The sequence below is a fragment of the Triticum dicoccoides genome, chromosome 7A (assembly GCF_002162155.2).
Source record: "Triticum dicoccoides isolate Atlit2015 ecotype Zavitan chromosome 7A, WEW_v2.0, whole genome shotgun sequence".
Taxonomy (NCBI): domain Eukaryota; kingdom Viridiplantae; phylum Streptophyta; class Magnoliopsida; order Poales; family Poaceae; genus Triticum; species Triticum dicoccoides.
The window spans coordinates 572,207,374-572,226,226 of record NC_041392.1 but is presented as its reverse complement, the minus strand read 5'-3'; the positions used below and the strand labels follow the sequence as shown (position 1 = coordinate 572,226,226).

Here is an 18,853-nt window from a genome sequence, read left to right as displayed (position 1 = left end):
GCGCCCCCTACCTTGTGGCTTCCTCCTTTATTTCTTGACGTAGGGTCCAAGTCTCCTGGGTCTTGTTCGTTCCAAAAATCACGTTCCCGAAGGTTTCATTCCATTTGGACTCCGTTTGATATTCCTTTTCTTCGAAACCCTAAAATAGGCAAAAACATTAATTCTGGGTTGGGCCTCCGGTTAATAGGTTAGTCCCAAAAATAATATAAAAGTGGATAATAAAGCCCAAAAATGTCCAAAACAGTAGATAATATAGCATGGAGCAATCAAAAATTATAGATACGTTGGATACGTATCATCCTCGCCGACTGCGCCTCCATCCTTCGAGCTGGCGCTCGGCCGGCCTCGTGTGCTCAACGACGAGGCAAAAATAGAAATGAACTCAAAAGGTTATTAGCTAAATGGAGTAAGCAATCTCTAAATGCTAGAATGAAACCTGACCCTGCTTTTGCTACTTCACCTATCTTTGTTACTGATAAGGATTATGAATTCTCTATTGATCCTGATATAATTATTTTGGTTGAATCTGATCCTTTTCATGGTTATGAATTTGAAACTGTTGTGGCACATCTTACTAAATTAAATGATATAGCTACCCTGTTCACTAAAGATGAGAGAACTTGTTACTTTTACATCCTCAACATATTTCTGTTCTCATTAAAGGGTGATGCTAAGATATGGTTTAATTCTCTTGATCCTGGTTGTGTGCGTAGTCCCCAGGATATGATTTATTACTTCTCTGCTAAATATTTCCCTGCTCATAAGAAACAAGCTGCTTTAAGGGATATATATAATTTTGTGCAAATTGAAGAAGAGAGTCTCCCACAAGCTTGGGGGAGGCTTCTCCAATTACTTAATGCTTTGCCTGATCATCCTCTTAAGAAAAATGAAATACTTGATATCTTTTATAGTGGACTAACCGATGCCTCCAGAGATTACCTGGATAGTTGTGTTGGTTCTGTTTTCAGGGAAAGAACACCGGATGAAGCTGAAATTCTATTGAATAATATGTTGACAAATGAAAATAATTGGACACCTCCGGAGCCAATTCCTGATCCTATTCCTAAACCAACTCCGAAGAAGAGGGGTATTCTATTTCTCAGTCCTGAAGATATGCAAGAGGCAAAGAAATCTATGAAAGAAAAAGGTATTAAAGCTGAAGATGTTAAGAATTTACCTCCTATTGAAGAAATACATGGTCTTAATTTACCGCCTGTTGAAGAAACATATAATCCAAATCCTTCTCCTATTGAAGAAACTCATGGTCTTGATAACCTGGCACAGGTAGTAAAGGTAAATTCTCTCTATAGATATGATAAAGCTGAAATCCCATTTACTAAATTTGCTAGCCCATGCTTAGATGAGTTTGATAAATTTATGGCTAAGCAAGAAGATTTTAATGCTTATTTTGGTAGACAATTGAAATACAATTCAAATATGCTTGAACACTTGGGTGATTATATGGCTAATGTTAAAGGTGAACTTAAACTTATTAGTAAACATGCTTCTATGGTTACCACTCAAGTAGAACAAGTACTTAAAGCTCAAAATGATTTGCTCAATGAATTGAATAGTAAAGATAATGATTATGCTATTAAAGTGGCTACTAGAACTGGTAGAATGACTCAGGAACCTTTGTATCCTGAAGGCCACCCTAAGAGAATTGATCAAGATTCTCAGAGAAATAATATAGATGCACCTAGTACTTCTAAAAAGAAGAAAAAGAAAAATGATCGGACTTTGCATGCTTCTAGTGATCCTATTACTGAGACACCTGAGAATCCAAACGATATTTCTATTTTTGATGCTGAAACACAATCTGGTAATGAACCTGAAACTAGTGATAATGCTAATGATAATGTTCATGATGATGCTCAACCTAGTAATGATAATGACATAGAAATTGAACCTGCTGTTGATCTTGATAACCCACAATCTAAGAATCAACGTTATGATAAGAAAGACTTTGTTGCTAGAAAACATGGTAAAGAAAGAGAACCATGGGTTCAAAAACCCGTGCCTTTTCCTCCCAAACCATCCAAGAAAAAGGATGATGAGGATTTTGAGCGCTTTGCTGAAATGATTAGACCTATCTTTTTGCGTATGCGATTAACTGATATGCTCAAAACCAATCCTTATGCTAAGTACATGAAGGATATAATTACAAATAAAAGAAAGATACCGGAAGCTGAAATTTCCACCATGCTTGCTAATTATACTTTTAAGGGTGGAATACCAAAGAAACTTGGAGATCCCGGTGTACCAACTATACCATGCTCCATTAAAAGAAATTATGTTAAAACTGCTTTATGTGATCTTGGAGCCGGTGTTAGTTTTATGCCTCTCTCTTTATATCGTAGACTTGATTTGAATAAGTTGACACCTACTGAAATATCTTTGCAAATGGCTGATAAATCAACTGCTATACCTGTCGGTATTTGTGAGGATGTGCCTGTTGTAGTTGCAATCGTTACTATTTTAACGGACTTTGTTATTCTTGATATTCCCGAGGACGATAGTATGTCTATTATTCTTGGAAGACCCTTTTTGAATATTGCAGGGGCTGTTATTGATTGCACTGAAGGCAATGTCACTTTTCATGTTAATGGTAATGAGCATACGATACACTTTCCGAGGAAACAACCTCAAGTTCATAGTATCAACTCTATTGGAAAAATGCCATCGATTATATTTGGAGGTTTTGAATTTCCTCTTCCTATTATCAAGAAGAAATATGATATTCTTATTATTGGGGACGTGCATATCCCCGTTGAGGTAACATAGTGTTATTCGAAATTTCTCCGGTTCCATGTTATTCGGAATGAGTTCGTTAACAAGACTTGATCAACCTTGTTGGTGGATTCCTTTTGATGATCATGAGATGGATGAAACTAGAAGGCACAACCTTCTGTACCCCACTTTTACTTTCTGTTACTTATATTAAATAAAATGAAAATAAATATTTTTCTGTCTGTTATCTGATTATCCGTGCAATATAAAAATACCTCAAAAATAAAAGTTCTCCAAATGCCCTGAAATTTAAATATGATTTTTTCTAGAATATTTGAGAATATTTGGCACTGAGAACACAGCAGGGGGGTCAACCACCTGCCCACGAGGGTGGAGGGCGCACCCTACCCCCTGGGCGCGCCCCTGCCTCGTGGGCCCACGGTGGCCCTCCTCCACTCATTCTTTCACCCATACACTTCATCTTCCTCCCACAAACACGAATATCCAACTCAAGCACGAGTTCTAGCTCATTTTGCTACCATTTTCGATCTCCTTGCTCAAAGCACCTCTCACAAAACTGCTTGGGGAGATTGTTCCTTGGTATGTCACTCCTCCATTGGTCCAATTAGTTTTTGTTCTAGTGCTTTATTCATTGCAAATTTTTGCTGCTTAGGTGACCCTGTTCTTGAGCTTGCATGCCAAATTTATATGGTCAAAAGTAGTTTTGATGCATGATATAGGCCCTAGGCACTTGTAGGAGTAGTTGTTATCAATATTATTGAGTTTGGTTTACTTTTATTTTGGAGTTACTAAAAATTTCAGAATTTTTCAGAAAATGATGAGGAGACTATTGAGGGGCTCATCGAGCCAAAGCTCGAAGGAAAAGGCACCGAAGCCTAAGTATAATTTGCCGCGCACCGCGGAGGTTTGGGCGTGTGAATGGCCTTCCGATGATTTCTTGAGAGCAGCCGGTATTTATGAAGATTTTCATGAGTTGGCTAAGAATGCAGGCCTCACCGCTTTCCTCCACGACCAATGCGATCAGTATGTCTTACTCACAAATACCTTTGTGCAAAACTTTCATTTCCATTCTAGGAATTCGCCACCTATGGTGGAGTTTCATTTATATGATGAGCATAAGGAGATGTCACTTTACGATTTTTGTCGGATTTGTTTAGTCCCTTTTGATGGCAAGACAGAAGAACCACATCATGATGATGTGGAGGGGTTTATTGATACTATCACTGTAGGGGAAACTAGGAAGGTTTCCGATGCACGAATCACTAGCATACATTTTCCTGTTTTACGTTACTTTGCATTATTTGCTAGTCGTTGTCCTTCGCATCCCTGATATAATTATTCTGCTCCACGGTTTATATAGTGATAACACTTTTAGTATGGGCGGTATTATTGCCAAACGGTTAAGTCTGAACCGTACCAGGGGCCCCATCTTTGGAGGCATCTATGCTTCACGCCTAGCTGCACATTTTAACATACCTATTAGGCATTTTGAGAAGGAAGAAAAGGTGCTGGCTCATGTTTATCTAGATTATAAAAGTATGGTGGCACATGATTTTATTGTTAAGAATAGGGAAGGAGAGCTTAAATATTAATTGTTCTTTAACAAACATCATCCTGAGACTATTACCCTGCCTGCTCCTTCTTTGTTTGATTTATCTTCAGTCACGTACCTTGTTCCGTTGAAGGCTATTCACACCTACCAGAACCCTGCACCAACCGAGGAGCCAGAACCGGAACCACAAGTTGATCCTTCACGATAGTCTAATTACCAGTGGGATCCGAAGATGATTGTCAGCCAGTGGCAATCTGAGTCTTCCTCTTCTTCTTCTCAGTATGACCCCAACTACTATTATGGATATCCGCCAGGCCAGCCGTGGCCATAGACCAACTTAGGCCAAAAGCCTAAGCTTGGGGGAGTACGTATTTCCCACCGACATTACATTTATGTTCACACACTCATTGGTAGATTTCGGTGCTCATACTTTTTCATTTGTATCATCCATGCTAGTTTATTTTCCTTTTTATGCTTTCTTCTTGTGTGTTTAATAAACCTTAAGAAAAACAAAAAAATTAGTTGTAGCTTTTAATTAGTTTAATTTCCATGCTGGTAGTAGAAAGAAAACCCAAAAATATTTCATGTTCTTCTTTTGCTTGTTGGGAGCTTTCCCGTGTAATTAGTTTTATTTCTTTTCTTTGGGGGTCGATAGGAGAAGACCATAATTAAATTGTTGAAGTGGCTCTTATATGCATTATTGTTGATCTGACAAAAGAGCCCATATTGCCTTGTCTTCTCCTGTTTATTGAATGCCTGCAGATTCCAGCTTAGTCCAATGCACGTGCACTATTATTATTATTCACACTATTCGGTCGTGCAAGTGGAAGGCAATTATGATGTTATATGATGGACTGGCTGAGATGAGAAAAGCTGGTATGAACTCGACCACTTATGTTTTTGTAAATATGATTAGTTCATCATTCCTGATTCAGCCTATTATGAATAAACATTTTGCAATGACAACTAGAGATCATAGTTTCTTATGCCATGCTTGATTAGCTATGATTTATAATGGTTTACCTTGCGTGCCAACATGCTATTAAAATGGTTATGATGTGGTATGATAGGGTGGTATCCTCCTCTGAATGATTTAAGTGACTTGACTTGGCACATGTTCACGCATGTAGTTGAAACAAAATCAACATAACCTTCACAATATTTATGTTCATGGTGGATTATATCCTACTCATGCTTGCATTCGGTGTTGATTAATTTTAATGCATGTTCATGACTGTTGTCGCTCTCTAGCTGGTCACTTCCCAGTCTTTTGCTAGCCTTCACCTGTACTAAACGGGAATACTGCTTGTGCATCCAAATTCCTTAAACCCCAAAGTTATTCCATATGAGTCCACTATACCTACCTATATACGGTATCTACCTGCCGTTCCAAGTAAATTTGTATGTGCCAAACTCTAAACCTTCAAATAAATATCCTGTTTTATATGCTCGAATAGCTCATGTATCAACTAGGGTTGTCTATATCTTCCATGTTAGGCGGGTTATTCTCAAGAGGAGTGGACTCCGCTCCTCACTCACGAGATAAATGGCTGGTCACCGGGATGCCCAGTCCCATGCTTTATGCAAACTAAATCAAAATAATTGCAAACAAAACTCCCCCTGGGACTCTTGTTAGTTGGAGGCACTCGTTGTTTCGAGCAAGCCATGGATTGATGCTCGTTGGTGGAAGGGGGAGTATAAACTTTACCATTCTGTTTGGGAACCGCCTATAATGTGTGTAGCATGGAAGATATCGCCATCTCTTGGTTGTTATGTTGACAATGAAAGTGTACCGCTCAAAATATTATTCACCTCTATTTCAAAACCGAGCTCTGGCACCTCTACAAATCCCTGCTTCCCTCTGCGAAGGGCCTATCTATTTACTTTTATGCTGAGTCATCATCCTCTTATTAAAAAGCACTAGTTGGAGAGCACCGCTGTCATTTGCATTCATTACTGTTAGTTTACATGAGTATGACTTGACTGGATCTCTTTTACCATGAATTACAATGTCTAGTCAGTCCTTGGTCTTTAAAGGTGCTCTACATTTATGTTTTGCGGTCTCAGAAAGGGCTAGCGAGATACCATCTTGTTATATCATATTATGATTGTTTTGAGAAAGTGTTGTCATCCGAGATTTATTATTATGGCTCGCTAGTTGATTATGCTATTGATATGAGTAAACTTGAGACCTATGTGTTATTGTGAATGTGGTTAGTTATAATATTTGCTGAAAACTTGAATGCTGGCTTTACATATTTACAACAACAAGAGCAAACAGAGTTTGTAAAAGTTTTTCTTTATCACTTTCAGTTTGTCAACTGAATTGCTTAAGGACAAGCAAAGATTTAAGCTTGGGGGAGTTGATACGTCTCCAACGTATCTACTTTTCCAAACACTTTTGCCCTTGTTTTGGACTCTAACTTGCATGATTTGAATGGAACTAACCCGGACTGACGCTGTTTTCAGCAGAATTACCATGGTGTTATTTTGTGCAGGAGCAAACATTCTCGGAATGACCTGAAACTTCACGGAGCCACTTTTCAGAAAATAAGAAAAATACCTGCAAAAGATGAAGTCCAGGGGGCCCACCACCTCTCCACGAGAGTGGGGGGCGCGCCCCCTACCTCGTGGGCCCCCTGTTGCCTCTCTGACTCCAACTCCAACTCCATATATTGAGTTTCGGGGAGAAAAAAATCAGAGAGAAGAAATCATTGCGTTTTACGATACAGAGCCGCCGCCAAGCCCTAAAACCTCTCGGGAGGGCTGATCTGGAGTCCGTTCGGGGCTCCGGAGAGGGGAATCCGTCGCCACCATCATCATCAACCATCCTCCATCACCAATTTCATGATGCTCACCGCCGTGCGTGAGTAATTCCATCGTAGGCTTGCTGGACGGTGATGGGTTGGATGGGATCTATCATGTAGTCGAGTTAGTTTTGTTAGGGTTTGATCCCTAGTATCCACTATGTTCTGATATTGATGTTGCTATGACTTTGCTATGCTTAATGCTTGTCACTAGGGCCCGAGTGCCATGATTTCAGATCTGAACCTATTATGTTTTCATCAATATATGAGTGTTCTTGATCCTATCTTGCAAGTCTATAGTCACCTATTATGTGTTATGATCCGTTAACCCTGAAGTGACAATAATCGGGATACTTACCGGTGATGATCGTAGTTTGAGGAGTTCATGTATTCACTATGTGTTAATGCTTTGTTCTGGTTCTCTATTAAAAGGAGGCCTTAATATCCCTTAGTTTCCGTAAGGACTCCGCTGCCACGGGAGGGTAGGACAAAAGATGTCATGCAAGTTCTTTTCCATAAGCACGTATGACTATATTTGGAATACATGCCTACATTATATCAATGAACTGGATCTAGTTCTGTGTCACCCTAGGTTATGACTGTTACATGATGAACCGCATCCGGCATAATTCTCCATCACTGATCCATTGCCTACGAGCTTTCCATATATTGTTCTTCGCTTATTTACTTTCCCGTTGCTATTGCTATCATCACTACAAAATACCAAAAACATTGCTTTTACTACCGTTACCTTTTGTTACCGTTATCACTACTATCATATTACTTTGCTACTAAACACTTTGCTGCAGATATTAAGTTTCTGGGTGTGGTTGAATTGACAACTCAGCTGCTAATACTTGAGAATATTCTTTGGCTCCCCTTGTGTCGAATCAATAAATTTGGGTTGAATACTCTACCCTCGAAAACTGTTGCGATCCCCTATACTTGTGGGTTATCAAGGTCACAGTGGGGAGGAGCCGGGCTGTTCGCCTTAGCCGGGCTCCCTTGAGGTCATCCCTCTTGGGTCTTCTTTGGCTTCACCGCGCACCGGCCGTCACGTCCAGCGCTTCGGTCGCCTTTGTGTGGACTTCGAGGAGCTCCGCAAGAGGAAGGGATCCCCCGACGGCAGCAAGATCTTCGGGCCGTTGAGGCGACGAAAGTACATTGCCATTGATGCGTAAGTATCTCGTCGCCGTGACTTTTTGCATGTGGTCTTCTTATCCTGACGCCTGTCCTCCAGGGCTCCTTCTGCTGAAGCTGTTGTGTCTTCCGAGAAGCGGCCTCCTCCTTCTTCGATTCCCCCGTCGTGGTTGAGCATTCCTGGCTTGCTTGCCGCCCCTGGAGCAGGGTCGGTCGGAGGCGCGTCCCCGCCTTCGGGATGTGCTAAGTCCGTGGTTTGTCCGCCCCTCGCCCACGGTCTGGCGTGGGGCTTGGCGGGCGTGCCCAAGACCCCTCCTCTGCTCATGAGCAGTCAGTGACTGACCTCGGTCTTCGATTCCTCTTCAAGCAGCGAGCCTTGATCAGCTAGGGCTCCTCGCGAGGAGGGGCTGACGTCAGGCATGGCGCCAGCCCCCAGCCCCCTGCCGGGAGGTGGCGCGCCACTTGATGCTCCACCCGTAGCCCCCGAGGCGGAGGACGAGGCGGGTCGAGCGTTCGAGCTCGAGCGCGGGCGCAGCGTAGTCCGTCACGAGCTCTTCTAGGAGGCGATGGGTGCGATGAGCCGCCTTGGTGAAGAGCTTGCTGGTGTCGACTCGCGTCTTGAGGCTGAAGGTCTTCGGTTGGTGGAGGAGCAGCGCAAGCTGCGAGTGGCCATCAACCTTGGTTACTATCAGCGCGACCTTGAGAATGCGAAGGCCGATGCATCCCTCAAGATTGCAAATGAGGCCCGCTCGCGAGCTTTGGAAGAAGCTCGTGAGGCCGATTGCCGCCGCGAGGCTACGGAGGAGCGCGCGTGGGGGCTTCAGGCCTGGAGCGCGTCCCTTGAGCAGCAGGTGGAGACGCGCAAGGCCGCTCTTGCATCGCTGAGGGGGATGCCTATGGAGGAAGAGGAGGTCCGTCAGCGCGAGGAGATGCTGGCCCTGGAAGCCGTGGAGTGCAGCCTCGAGCTCGAGCGACTGCAGACGAGGGAGCGTCAAGTCGCCCAAGGAGAAGATGCAGTCGGGGCCCGCGAAGCCGGAGTCGAGGAGGAGATCAACCGCCGGGTGGCCGAGGTTCACGTAGATCTGGAGGGTAGGTACGGCTTGAAGCTGAAGCTCGCCGGTCAGGAGGATGCGGGCAGGGCCGCCGCCCTTAGGCCCAGGTTGGACGAGGCCGAGAGGCGTGTGGAGGCCACAGCCGCCGCCCTGGTTACAGCGCAGGCGGACTTGGCCTCCGCCCGTGCCGAGCTGCTTTCTCTCTAGAAATGAGTTGACGACGCCGAGGCCGTCGCATGGCAAAACAAGGAGGAAGTGCTCCAATGCCGAACGCTCGAGCGCGAGCATGCTCCTATGCTTCAGGACCTTCGGAACAAGGCCAACACCGCCCTGGGTTATATCTGTGATGAGAACGCCCCGGCCCCTCACTCAAACGACTACGCCAGCCACCTGATCTTCTTCACCGAGGTGGTGACGTGCCTGGAGGCTCAATCTGCCAGAGTTCGGTAGCTTGTGGAGGAGAGGGGTCGTGGCCTGCTTCAGCGCGCCTTCTCCCATGTCTTCAGCCATCTTCTGAATGCCGACCCCAACTTCGACTTCGACGCTGCCATTGCCCCCGTACCCACGGCCGTCCGGGGTGACATGGCGCATTGGGTAGAGGACCATGTCGATGCGTTGGTCAGGGCCTTCACCTCGGAGGATGACGCGGTGGTGGTCGTCGCAGATGAAGGTGACGTGGTTAACGATGGTGATGGGGGCGTCGCCGACGGCGGCGGCGAGTCCGACGAAGATGACGACGACGCGAGTGATGCGTCCGTGGGTGATGTAGAAAGTGATATCTCTTGCTGATCCCATGTTCGCCTGTTGTTTTATCCTGCACGCAGAACTCGGGCGTAGCCCTTGGAAGACTTTGTAATAGCATTTTGAGAGGGGGAGCCCCTCGTGTAAGTGAATTGTAGTTTTTACTGTCCTATGCGATGTGGGTATGTGTCCTTGTGAGCTCATGAAGCTTGGGGTGAGCTCCCCGACGTGGTTTACCTTAGTTAGTGCCAGCTTAGGGCTCGGTCATGAGGCGACGAGTTCCTGAGAATCCTGCGGAGCTTATTGCTCCATTTGAGGGGGGCCCGTAAGAGGTGAGCACCTGGCGCAGTGCTAGCGCGTGCTTGACGAGCGTGCGCTTTGCGTGGTCCGGCTCGCGAGGAGCTTTGTGAGGCAAAGGCGAGGGACATGAGTCCCAAACCAAACGAGATCTAGAAGGCAAGAAACGGCTCGAACAAGAAAAGGTACCCCCCGTGCGCATCGATAAAATTTTAGCTTCAACTTAAGTCCAGATCCAGGAAGCAAAGCCACAGAAAGAGAGATCCAAAGCAGAAGGCCGCGTCCGGCACCTAGTCTAGTCTTCGGGTCTTCAAGTCTTCTCACCAGGGCGGAGCTAAGTGCTGCCACTAGGCGTTGGAGGGAGCCCCAGGGGCCTGAGGCCGGTGCTCCTGCGACTCCGGGGCGTGTACAACCCCAACTCATTATTACGTGAGAGTGTCACATGCGGCGAGCTTCACATGCACTGGGCCTTCTTCATAGGTACCGGCCTTGCTTCATATCGCCAGACGAGGGCCCCGCCTTGCACCACCCTCGACCTCCTTTGAGCCGACCGGTCACCAGGACGACACAGAAGAGGGAAAAGGGACGCCAGCGGTTCCCTCGGCGACCACGGGTCCTCTACCGGGGGAAGGGTTGCGGAGGCCACCCTGGCAGAGGGCCTACCTCCGTGTGTCCCCTGGTTTCGCGTGCCTTGGGGAGGGACCTTGCTCCTGGCTCCCTCCCGGCGGCCCCCAACATGTCTCCCTTGTTGGAACGGGTGCCGCCGTGCTAGGGTCGTCGATCGATGCTGCAACCTGATTCATCTGCAGCTCCTGGTTAGCATAAGCCTATTTTTGAGAGATTAGCAGTACCCTGTAGTTGCCATTGTCGGTGCGATCGTTGTGGTTCTCCGTTGGTTCTTGGAAGGCCTCGACTCCTAGCGCCCCCTCTCCCCAATCTTCTCCAATGAACGAGCCAGGGTCGTCCTCTGGTGCGTACCCGTGGTCCATCATGCGGGGCACGTAGGCTTCCGGGGCCGTCACCCCGAACACCTCGCCGTGGTGCCCCACGCTCCATGTAGCTCGACCCATGGTGGCGCCTTGGGGACGACTGTATGGCATCCTGCTGGGACCGTGGGGGGTGACGCTTGCGCCCGTGCCCGCCGCGGGCGGCATGGGGGAGTCAGAGCCCCCTACACCGCCAGCCGTGCTGAAGTTGATGAAGCCCCCGGGCATAGTTGATGGCGCGCGGATGTGGTGAGGTTCGCCGCGCGCCCAGCAGTGGCCTGGGGAGGAAGTCAATAGCAGAAGGGCGGTGCTCCCGACGCCGCTGCATCCAGCAGCTCGGCAACACGCTCCAGGAGTGTGTCCCGACCGCTTTCCATCAGCCTGCACTGCAGAAGCTCCCTTGCCACGGTGAGCGCTGCCCACATGTTTTCTTGCTCCCGTCGTGAGTGTGGTGCCATTGCTGCGGCATGGCTTGCTGCTCTTGCGGCGGCCCGTACCTGCTGTGGGGTGAGGGTGGACGACACATGGCCGTGCTGCCCGCGCCCGGCGGAGTTTGGCAGCGCCCGTGCCGCCTGGAGTGCGGGGTCGAGACCTTCATGGGCAGGCGGTGCTGCCCGGGGTGGCCAGGCTGCCCAGCAGTCGGGGCCGGCCCTTGAGTCACTGGACATCGTGGGTGAGGAGCATCGACGAGTAGGCCGGTGGAGGAGGAGCTCCGGCGCACTGCTACCTGGCGCGCCAAATGTCGGATGTGGGGTTCTGGCAAACCCTTAAGGTTCTAACATTGGGGTGCGCACGAAGTTTTTCCCTCCTACCAATCTATGCCCTAGCTCACTAAGATCTCATGGACGAACTCGACGAACTCGCAACACAGAAAGACACAAGGTTTATACTGGTTCGGGCCACCATTGTGGTGTAATACCCTACTCCAGTATGGTGGTGGTGGATTGCCTCTAGGGCTGATGATGAGCAATACAAGGGAAGAACAGCCTTCGGAGGTTGAGGTGTTCCTGTGGGTAGGCTCTCGATTGGGTTGGATCAAGCTGAGATGAGATGCTCTCTCTCCCTCGGATCCGATCCCCCCTACTATGGTGGCCAGCTCTACTTATATAGGCCCTGGTCCTCTTCCCAAATATCGAGCGGGAAGGGAGCCAACAATGGCGGGCTAATTTGAAGGGGGACAACTAGTACAAGCTATCCTGACAAAAGTGGTCTTCGCCTGACAAAGGCTCTGGTGGTGACGCCGTCTTGGGCTCCATGATGACCTCCGTCTTTCCATCCTCCTGGTCTTGGTCTCATTGCACCAATATAGCAACATGTGCATGATGCCTCAGTACTCTTTGCCTGCGCTGGCCTCCTTAGCACCAAAGAGGAAATAAGGACGCTGCACGCGCTGGTGCCCGCCTGGCGCCCGCCTGGTATCGTGCGTCTTGGCTCATGTCACAAGGGCCTCGTGAGGTTTACCCCGCCTTGGTACCTCCCCTCCTCGTGAGCCTGCCTAGCTAGGCTACTCCAGAGGAGGCCTTGCATCGTCCGCCTCGCGAGGCTTGGACCCTCGCGAGGGTCTTGGATGCTTTGTTGGTGACGATGAGCCGTACGACCTGCTGGCTTGGTCACGCCGTGGGCCACAGGCAGGCAAGTCTGGGGACCCCCGTTCCCAGGACGCCGACATAGTGTTTATAGCAACCCCTCAGTATTTGATACTAGTTCTGTTGTTAAGAATAGTAACTCGAAGCGGGAGTTGCAGAATGAACAGAGACTAGTTAAGGGTGAAGTGGCGATGTGTATTGGAAATGGTTCCAAGATTGATATGATCATCATCGCACACTCCCTATACTTTCGGGATTAGTGTTAAACCTAAAATAAATGTTATTTAGTGTTTGCATTGAGCATGAATATGATTGGATCATGTTTGTTGCAATACGGTTATTCATTTAAATTAGAGAATAATTGTTGTTCTGTTTACATGAATAAAACCTTCTATGGTCATACACCCAATAAAATGGTTTGTTGGATCTCGATCATAGTGATACACATTTTCATAATATTGAAGCCAAAAGATGCAAAGTTAATAATGATAGTGCAACTTATTTGTGGCACTGCCATTTAGGTCATATTGGTGTAAATCGCATGAAGAAAATCCATGCTGATGGGCTTTTGGAATCACTTGATTATGAATTAGTTGATGCGTGCAAACCATGCCTCATGGGCAAGATGACTAAGACTCCGTTCTCCAGGGCAATGGAGTGAGCAACAGATTTGTTGGAAATCATACATACTGATGTATGTGGTCCGATGAATATTGAGGCTCGTGGCAGGTATCATTATTTCCTGATCTTCACAGATGATTTGAGCATATATGAGTATATCTACTTGATGAAACACAAATCTGAAACATTTGAAAAGTTCAAAGAATTTCAGAGTGAAGTAGAGAATCATATAACAAAATAAAAATTTCTACGATATGATCGTAGAAGTAAAATATTTGAGTTACAAGTTTGGCCTTCAGTTAAAGCAATGTGAAATAGTTTCACTACTCACGCCACCTGGAACACCATAGTATAATGGTGTGTCCGAACGTCGTAACCGTACTTTATTAGATATGGTGCGATCTATGATGTCTCTTACCGATTTACAACTATCGTTTTGGGGTTATGCATTAGAGACAGCTACATTAGGGCACCATCTATATCCGTTGAGACGACACCATATGAACTATGGTGTGGCAAGAAACCTAAGCTGTCATTTCTTAAAGTTTGAGGTTGCAATGCTTACGTGAAAAAGTTTCAACCTGATAAGCTCAGACCAAATCGGAGAAGTGCGTCTTCATAAGATACCCAAAAGAAAATGTTGGGTACACCCCTATCATAGATCTGAAGGCAAGATATTCATTGCTGAGAATGGATCCTTTCTAGGGAAGGAGTTTCTCTCGAAAGAAGTGAGTGGGAGGAAAGTAGAACTTGATGAGGTAACTGTACCTACTCCCTTATTGGAAAGTAGTTCATCACAGAAATCTGTTCCTGTGAGTACTACACCAATTAGTGAGCAAGCTAATGATGATAATCATGTAACTTCAGATCAAGTTACTATCGAACCTCGTAGGTAAACCAGAGTGAGATCCGCACCAGAGTGGTATGGTAATCCTGTTCTGGAGGTCATGTTACTTGACCATGACGAACCTACGAACTATGAGGAAGCGATGATGAGCCCAGATTCCACGAAATGACTTGAGGCCAAGAAATCTGAGATGAGATCCATGTATGAGAACAAAGTATGGACTTTGATTGACTTGCCCAATGATCGGCGAGCCATTGAGATTAAATGGATCTTCAAGAGGAAGACAGACGCTGATAGTAGTGTTACTATCTACAAAGCTAGAATTGTCGCAAAAAGGTTTTCGACAAATTCAAGGTGTTGACTACGATGAGAGTTTCTGACTCGTATCTATGCTTAAGTCTGTCCGAATCATGTTAGCAATTGCCGCATTTTATGAAATCTGGCAAATGGATAAACAAAGCTGTATTCCTTAATGGATTTATTTAAGAAGAGTTGTATATGATGCAACCAGAAGGTTTTGTCAATCCTAAAGGTGCTAACAAAATATGCAAGCTCCAGCGATCCATCTATGGACTGGTGCAAGCATCTCAGAGTTGGAATATACACTTTGATAAGTTGATCAAAACATATAGTTTTATACAGACTTGCGGTGAAGCCTGTATTTACAAGAAAGTGAGTGGGAGCACTACAACATTTCTGATAAGTATATGTGAATGACATATTGTTGATCGGAGATAATGTAGAATTATTCTGCAAAGCATAAAGGAATGTTTGAAAGGAGTTTTTCAAAGAAAGACCTCGGTGAAACTTCTTACATATTGAGCATCAAGATCTATAGAGATAGATCAAGACGCTTGATAAGTTTTTCAATGAGTACATACCTTGACAAGATTTTGAAGTAGTTCAAAATGGAACAGTCAAAGATAGAGTTCTTTCTTTTGTTACAAGATGTGAAACTGAGTAAGACTCAAAGCCTCACCACGACAGAAGATAGAAAGAGAATGAAAGTCATTCCCTATGCCTTGGCCATAGGTTCTATAAAATATGCCATGCTATGTACCAAATCTATTGTATACCCTACACTATTTTTGGCAAGGGAGTACAATAGTGATCTAGGAGTAGATCACTGGACAGCGGTCAAAATTATCCTTAGTGAAATAAGGATATGTTTCTCGATTATGGAAGTGACAAAAAGGTACATCGTAAAAGGTTACGTCGATGCAAATTTTGACACTGATCCAGATGACTCTAAGTCTTAATCTGGATACATATTGAAAGTGGGAGCAATTAGCTAGAGTAGCTCCATGCAGAGCATTCTTGACATAGAAATTTGCAAAATACATACGGATCCGAATGTTGTAGACCCGTTGACTAAACTTCTCTCACAAGCAAAACATGATCAGACCTTAGTACTCTTTGGGTGTTAATCACATAGCGATGTGAACTAGATTATTAACTCTAGTAAACCCGTTGGGTGTTGGTCACATGACGATGTGAACTATGGGTGTTAATCACATGGTGATGTGAACTATTGATGTTAAATCACATGGCGATGTGATCTAGATTATTGACTCTAGTGCAAGTGGGAGACTGAAGGAAATATGCCCTAGAGGCAATAATAAAGTTATTATTTATTTCCTTATTTCATGATAAATGTTTATTATTCATGCTAGAATTGTATTAACCGGAAACATAAAACATGTGTGAATACATAGACAAACAGAGTGTCACTAGTATGCCTCTACTTGACTTGCTCGTCGACTAAAGATGGTTATGTTTCCTAACCATAGACATGAGTTGTCATTTGATTAGCGGGATCACATCATTAGGAGAATGATGTGATTGACATGACCCGTTCCGTTAGCTTAGCACCCGATCGTTTAGTATGTTGCTATTGCTTTCTTCATGACTTATACATGTTCCTGTGACTATGAGATTATGCAACTCCCATTTGACGGAGGAACACTTTGTGTGCTACCAAACGTCACAACATAACTGGGTGATTATAAAGGTGCTCTATAGGTGTCTCCGAAGGTACATGTTGGGTTGGCGTATTTCGAGATTAGGATTTGTCACTCCGATTGTCGGAGAGGTATCTCTGGGCCCTCTCGGCAATACACATCACTTAAGCCTTGCAAGCATTACAACTAATGAGTTAGTTGCGGGATGATGTATTACGGAATGAGTAAAGAGACTTGCCGGTAATGAGATTGAACTAGGTATTGAGATACCGACGATCGAATCTCGGGAAAGTAACATACCGATGACAAAGGGAACAATGTATGTTGTTATGTGGTCTGGCCGATAAAGATCTTTGAGGGAGTCCTAGATTAGGGGGTCTCCGGACAGCCGGACTATATCCTCTGACCGGACTGTTGGACTATGAAGATACAAGATTGGAGACTTCGTCTCGTGTCTGGATGGGACTCTACTTGGCGTGGAAGGCAAGCTAGGCAGTACGGATATGGATATCTTCTCCTTTGTAACCGACCTTGTGTAACCCTAACCTCTTTCAGTGTCTATATAAACCGGAGGGTTTTAGTCCGTAGGACAACATACAATCATACCATAGGCTAGCTTCTAGGGTTTAGCCTCTCCAATCTCGTGGTAGATCAACTCTTGTAATACTCGTATCATCAAGAATAAATCAAGCAGGACGTAGGGTTTTACCTCCATCAAGAGGGCCCGGACCTGGGTAAAACATCATGTCCCCTGCCTCCTGTTACCATCCGCCTTAGACGCACAGTTCGGGACCCCCTACCGGAGATCCGCCGGTTTTGACACCGACATTGGTGCTTTCATTGAGAGTTCCTCTATGTCGTCGCTGTTAGGCTTGATGGCTCCTACGATCATCGATGGCGATGCAGTCCAGGGTGAGACTTTTCTCCCCGGACAGATCTTTGTGTTTGGCGGCTTCGCAGTGCGGGCCAACTCGCTTGGCCATCTGGAGTAGATCGAAAGTTACGCCCCTGGCCACCAGGTCAGGTTCGGAAGCTTAAACTACACGACCGATATCCGCGGAGACTTGATCTTCGACGGATTCGAGCCCCTGCCTTGTGCGCCACGCGGTCGCGATGAGTACGATTTAGCTCTACCATCGGACAATGTTCAAGAAATCGCACCGGCAGCCTCTCTCATCCTTAATTCGGAGCCAGTTGCGCCATCCATGGACGGGTGGATTGACCCCGCCACGGAGGCCGTATCCTCAGCAGCGATCGAGCCGAATATCGACCTTACCCTTCAGAGTGCCGTGTTGCCAAACTGCCGGATCCTTCTCCGGCCACTTACTACGGACCGCCTGCACCCGTTCCTGAATCTGATTGGGCGCCGATCATGGAGTTTACCTCCGCGGATATTTTTCAGCACTCGCCCTTCGGCGACATACTGAACTCATTAAGGTCTCTCTCCTTGTCAGGAGGGTCCTGCCCGAACTATGTCCGGCAGGATTGGAATGCGGATGACGAAGAAATTCGTCGCCCACCCACCACCCACTTAGTAGCCACTGTCGATGACTTAACCAACATGCTTGACTTCGACTCCAAAGACATCGACAGTATGGACGACGATGCAGGAGACGAACAGGAACCACTGCCCACAGGGCACTGGACGCCCACTTCATCACATGACGTATACATGGTGGACACACCCAAAGAAAACAACGACGAGGAACGGAAGGACGCAGCGAAGGGTTGTTCCCTCGAGAAGCAGACAAAGCGGCGGCGTAAACGCCACTCCAACTCCCGCCTCGGCAGAAATAACGATCATATAGACCCAACGATAGAGCAGGGTGAACCATCGCCCGACCAGGGCAACACAGGGAATCAAACCGAACAACCCGACTCCGTCGAAGATAACAGTCCGGATGACACCACACCGGACAGGCACCAGGAGCAACATAACGCCCACCAATGGCTTGTTGCCACGGCGAGGAGCCTGAAAAAACAGAAGCAAAGGCTCAAGGCCGCACAAGACACACTCAAAATCAAATGGAGTGAAGTACTCAACACTGCAGCGAAGTACATCAGTAATCGCCACACCAAGAGCTATCCGAAGTGAAAGTTGCTACCTGAATTTGATGAGGAGGCCTTAGATCCTCCACAATTAAAAAATAAAACAGCCATCCGGTCGGATAGACGACCTCATAGCCAGGATAAAGCGGCAAACGACACCGCACATAAACCAGTACGCGATCCGCGTAAGGGCTCGCATCAAAAGGACGGCGTAGCCAGATCCATCTATGGACCGCGCAAGCGCGCTCCAACATACAATGCAACACAACAAACATCCGAACACCACGGTACACCCAAATACAGGGGTGCCGCACACCCTCTATGTTTCACCAACGAGGTGCTAGATCATGAATTTCCAGAGGGATTAAAACCCGTAAACATAGAGGCGTACGGCGGAACAACAGACCCTGGGGTCTGGATTGAGGGCTACATCCTCCATATCCATATGGCTCGAGGAATGATC

The 18,853-nt window shown here is 46.3% G+C and overlaps 1 pseudogene; it reads right to left on the bottom strand.

The window, feature by feature from the left end:
* Positions 1-9,590, bottom strand: part of LOC119333636 — a 51,806-nt pseudogene extending 42,216 nt beyond the window's left edge.
* Positions 9,591-18,853: the final 9,263 nt, after the last annotated feature.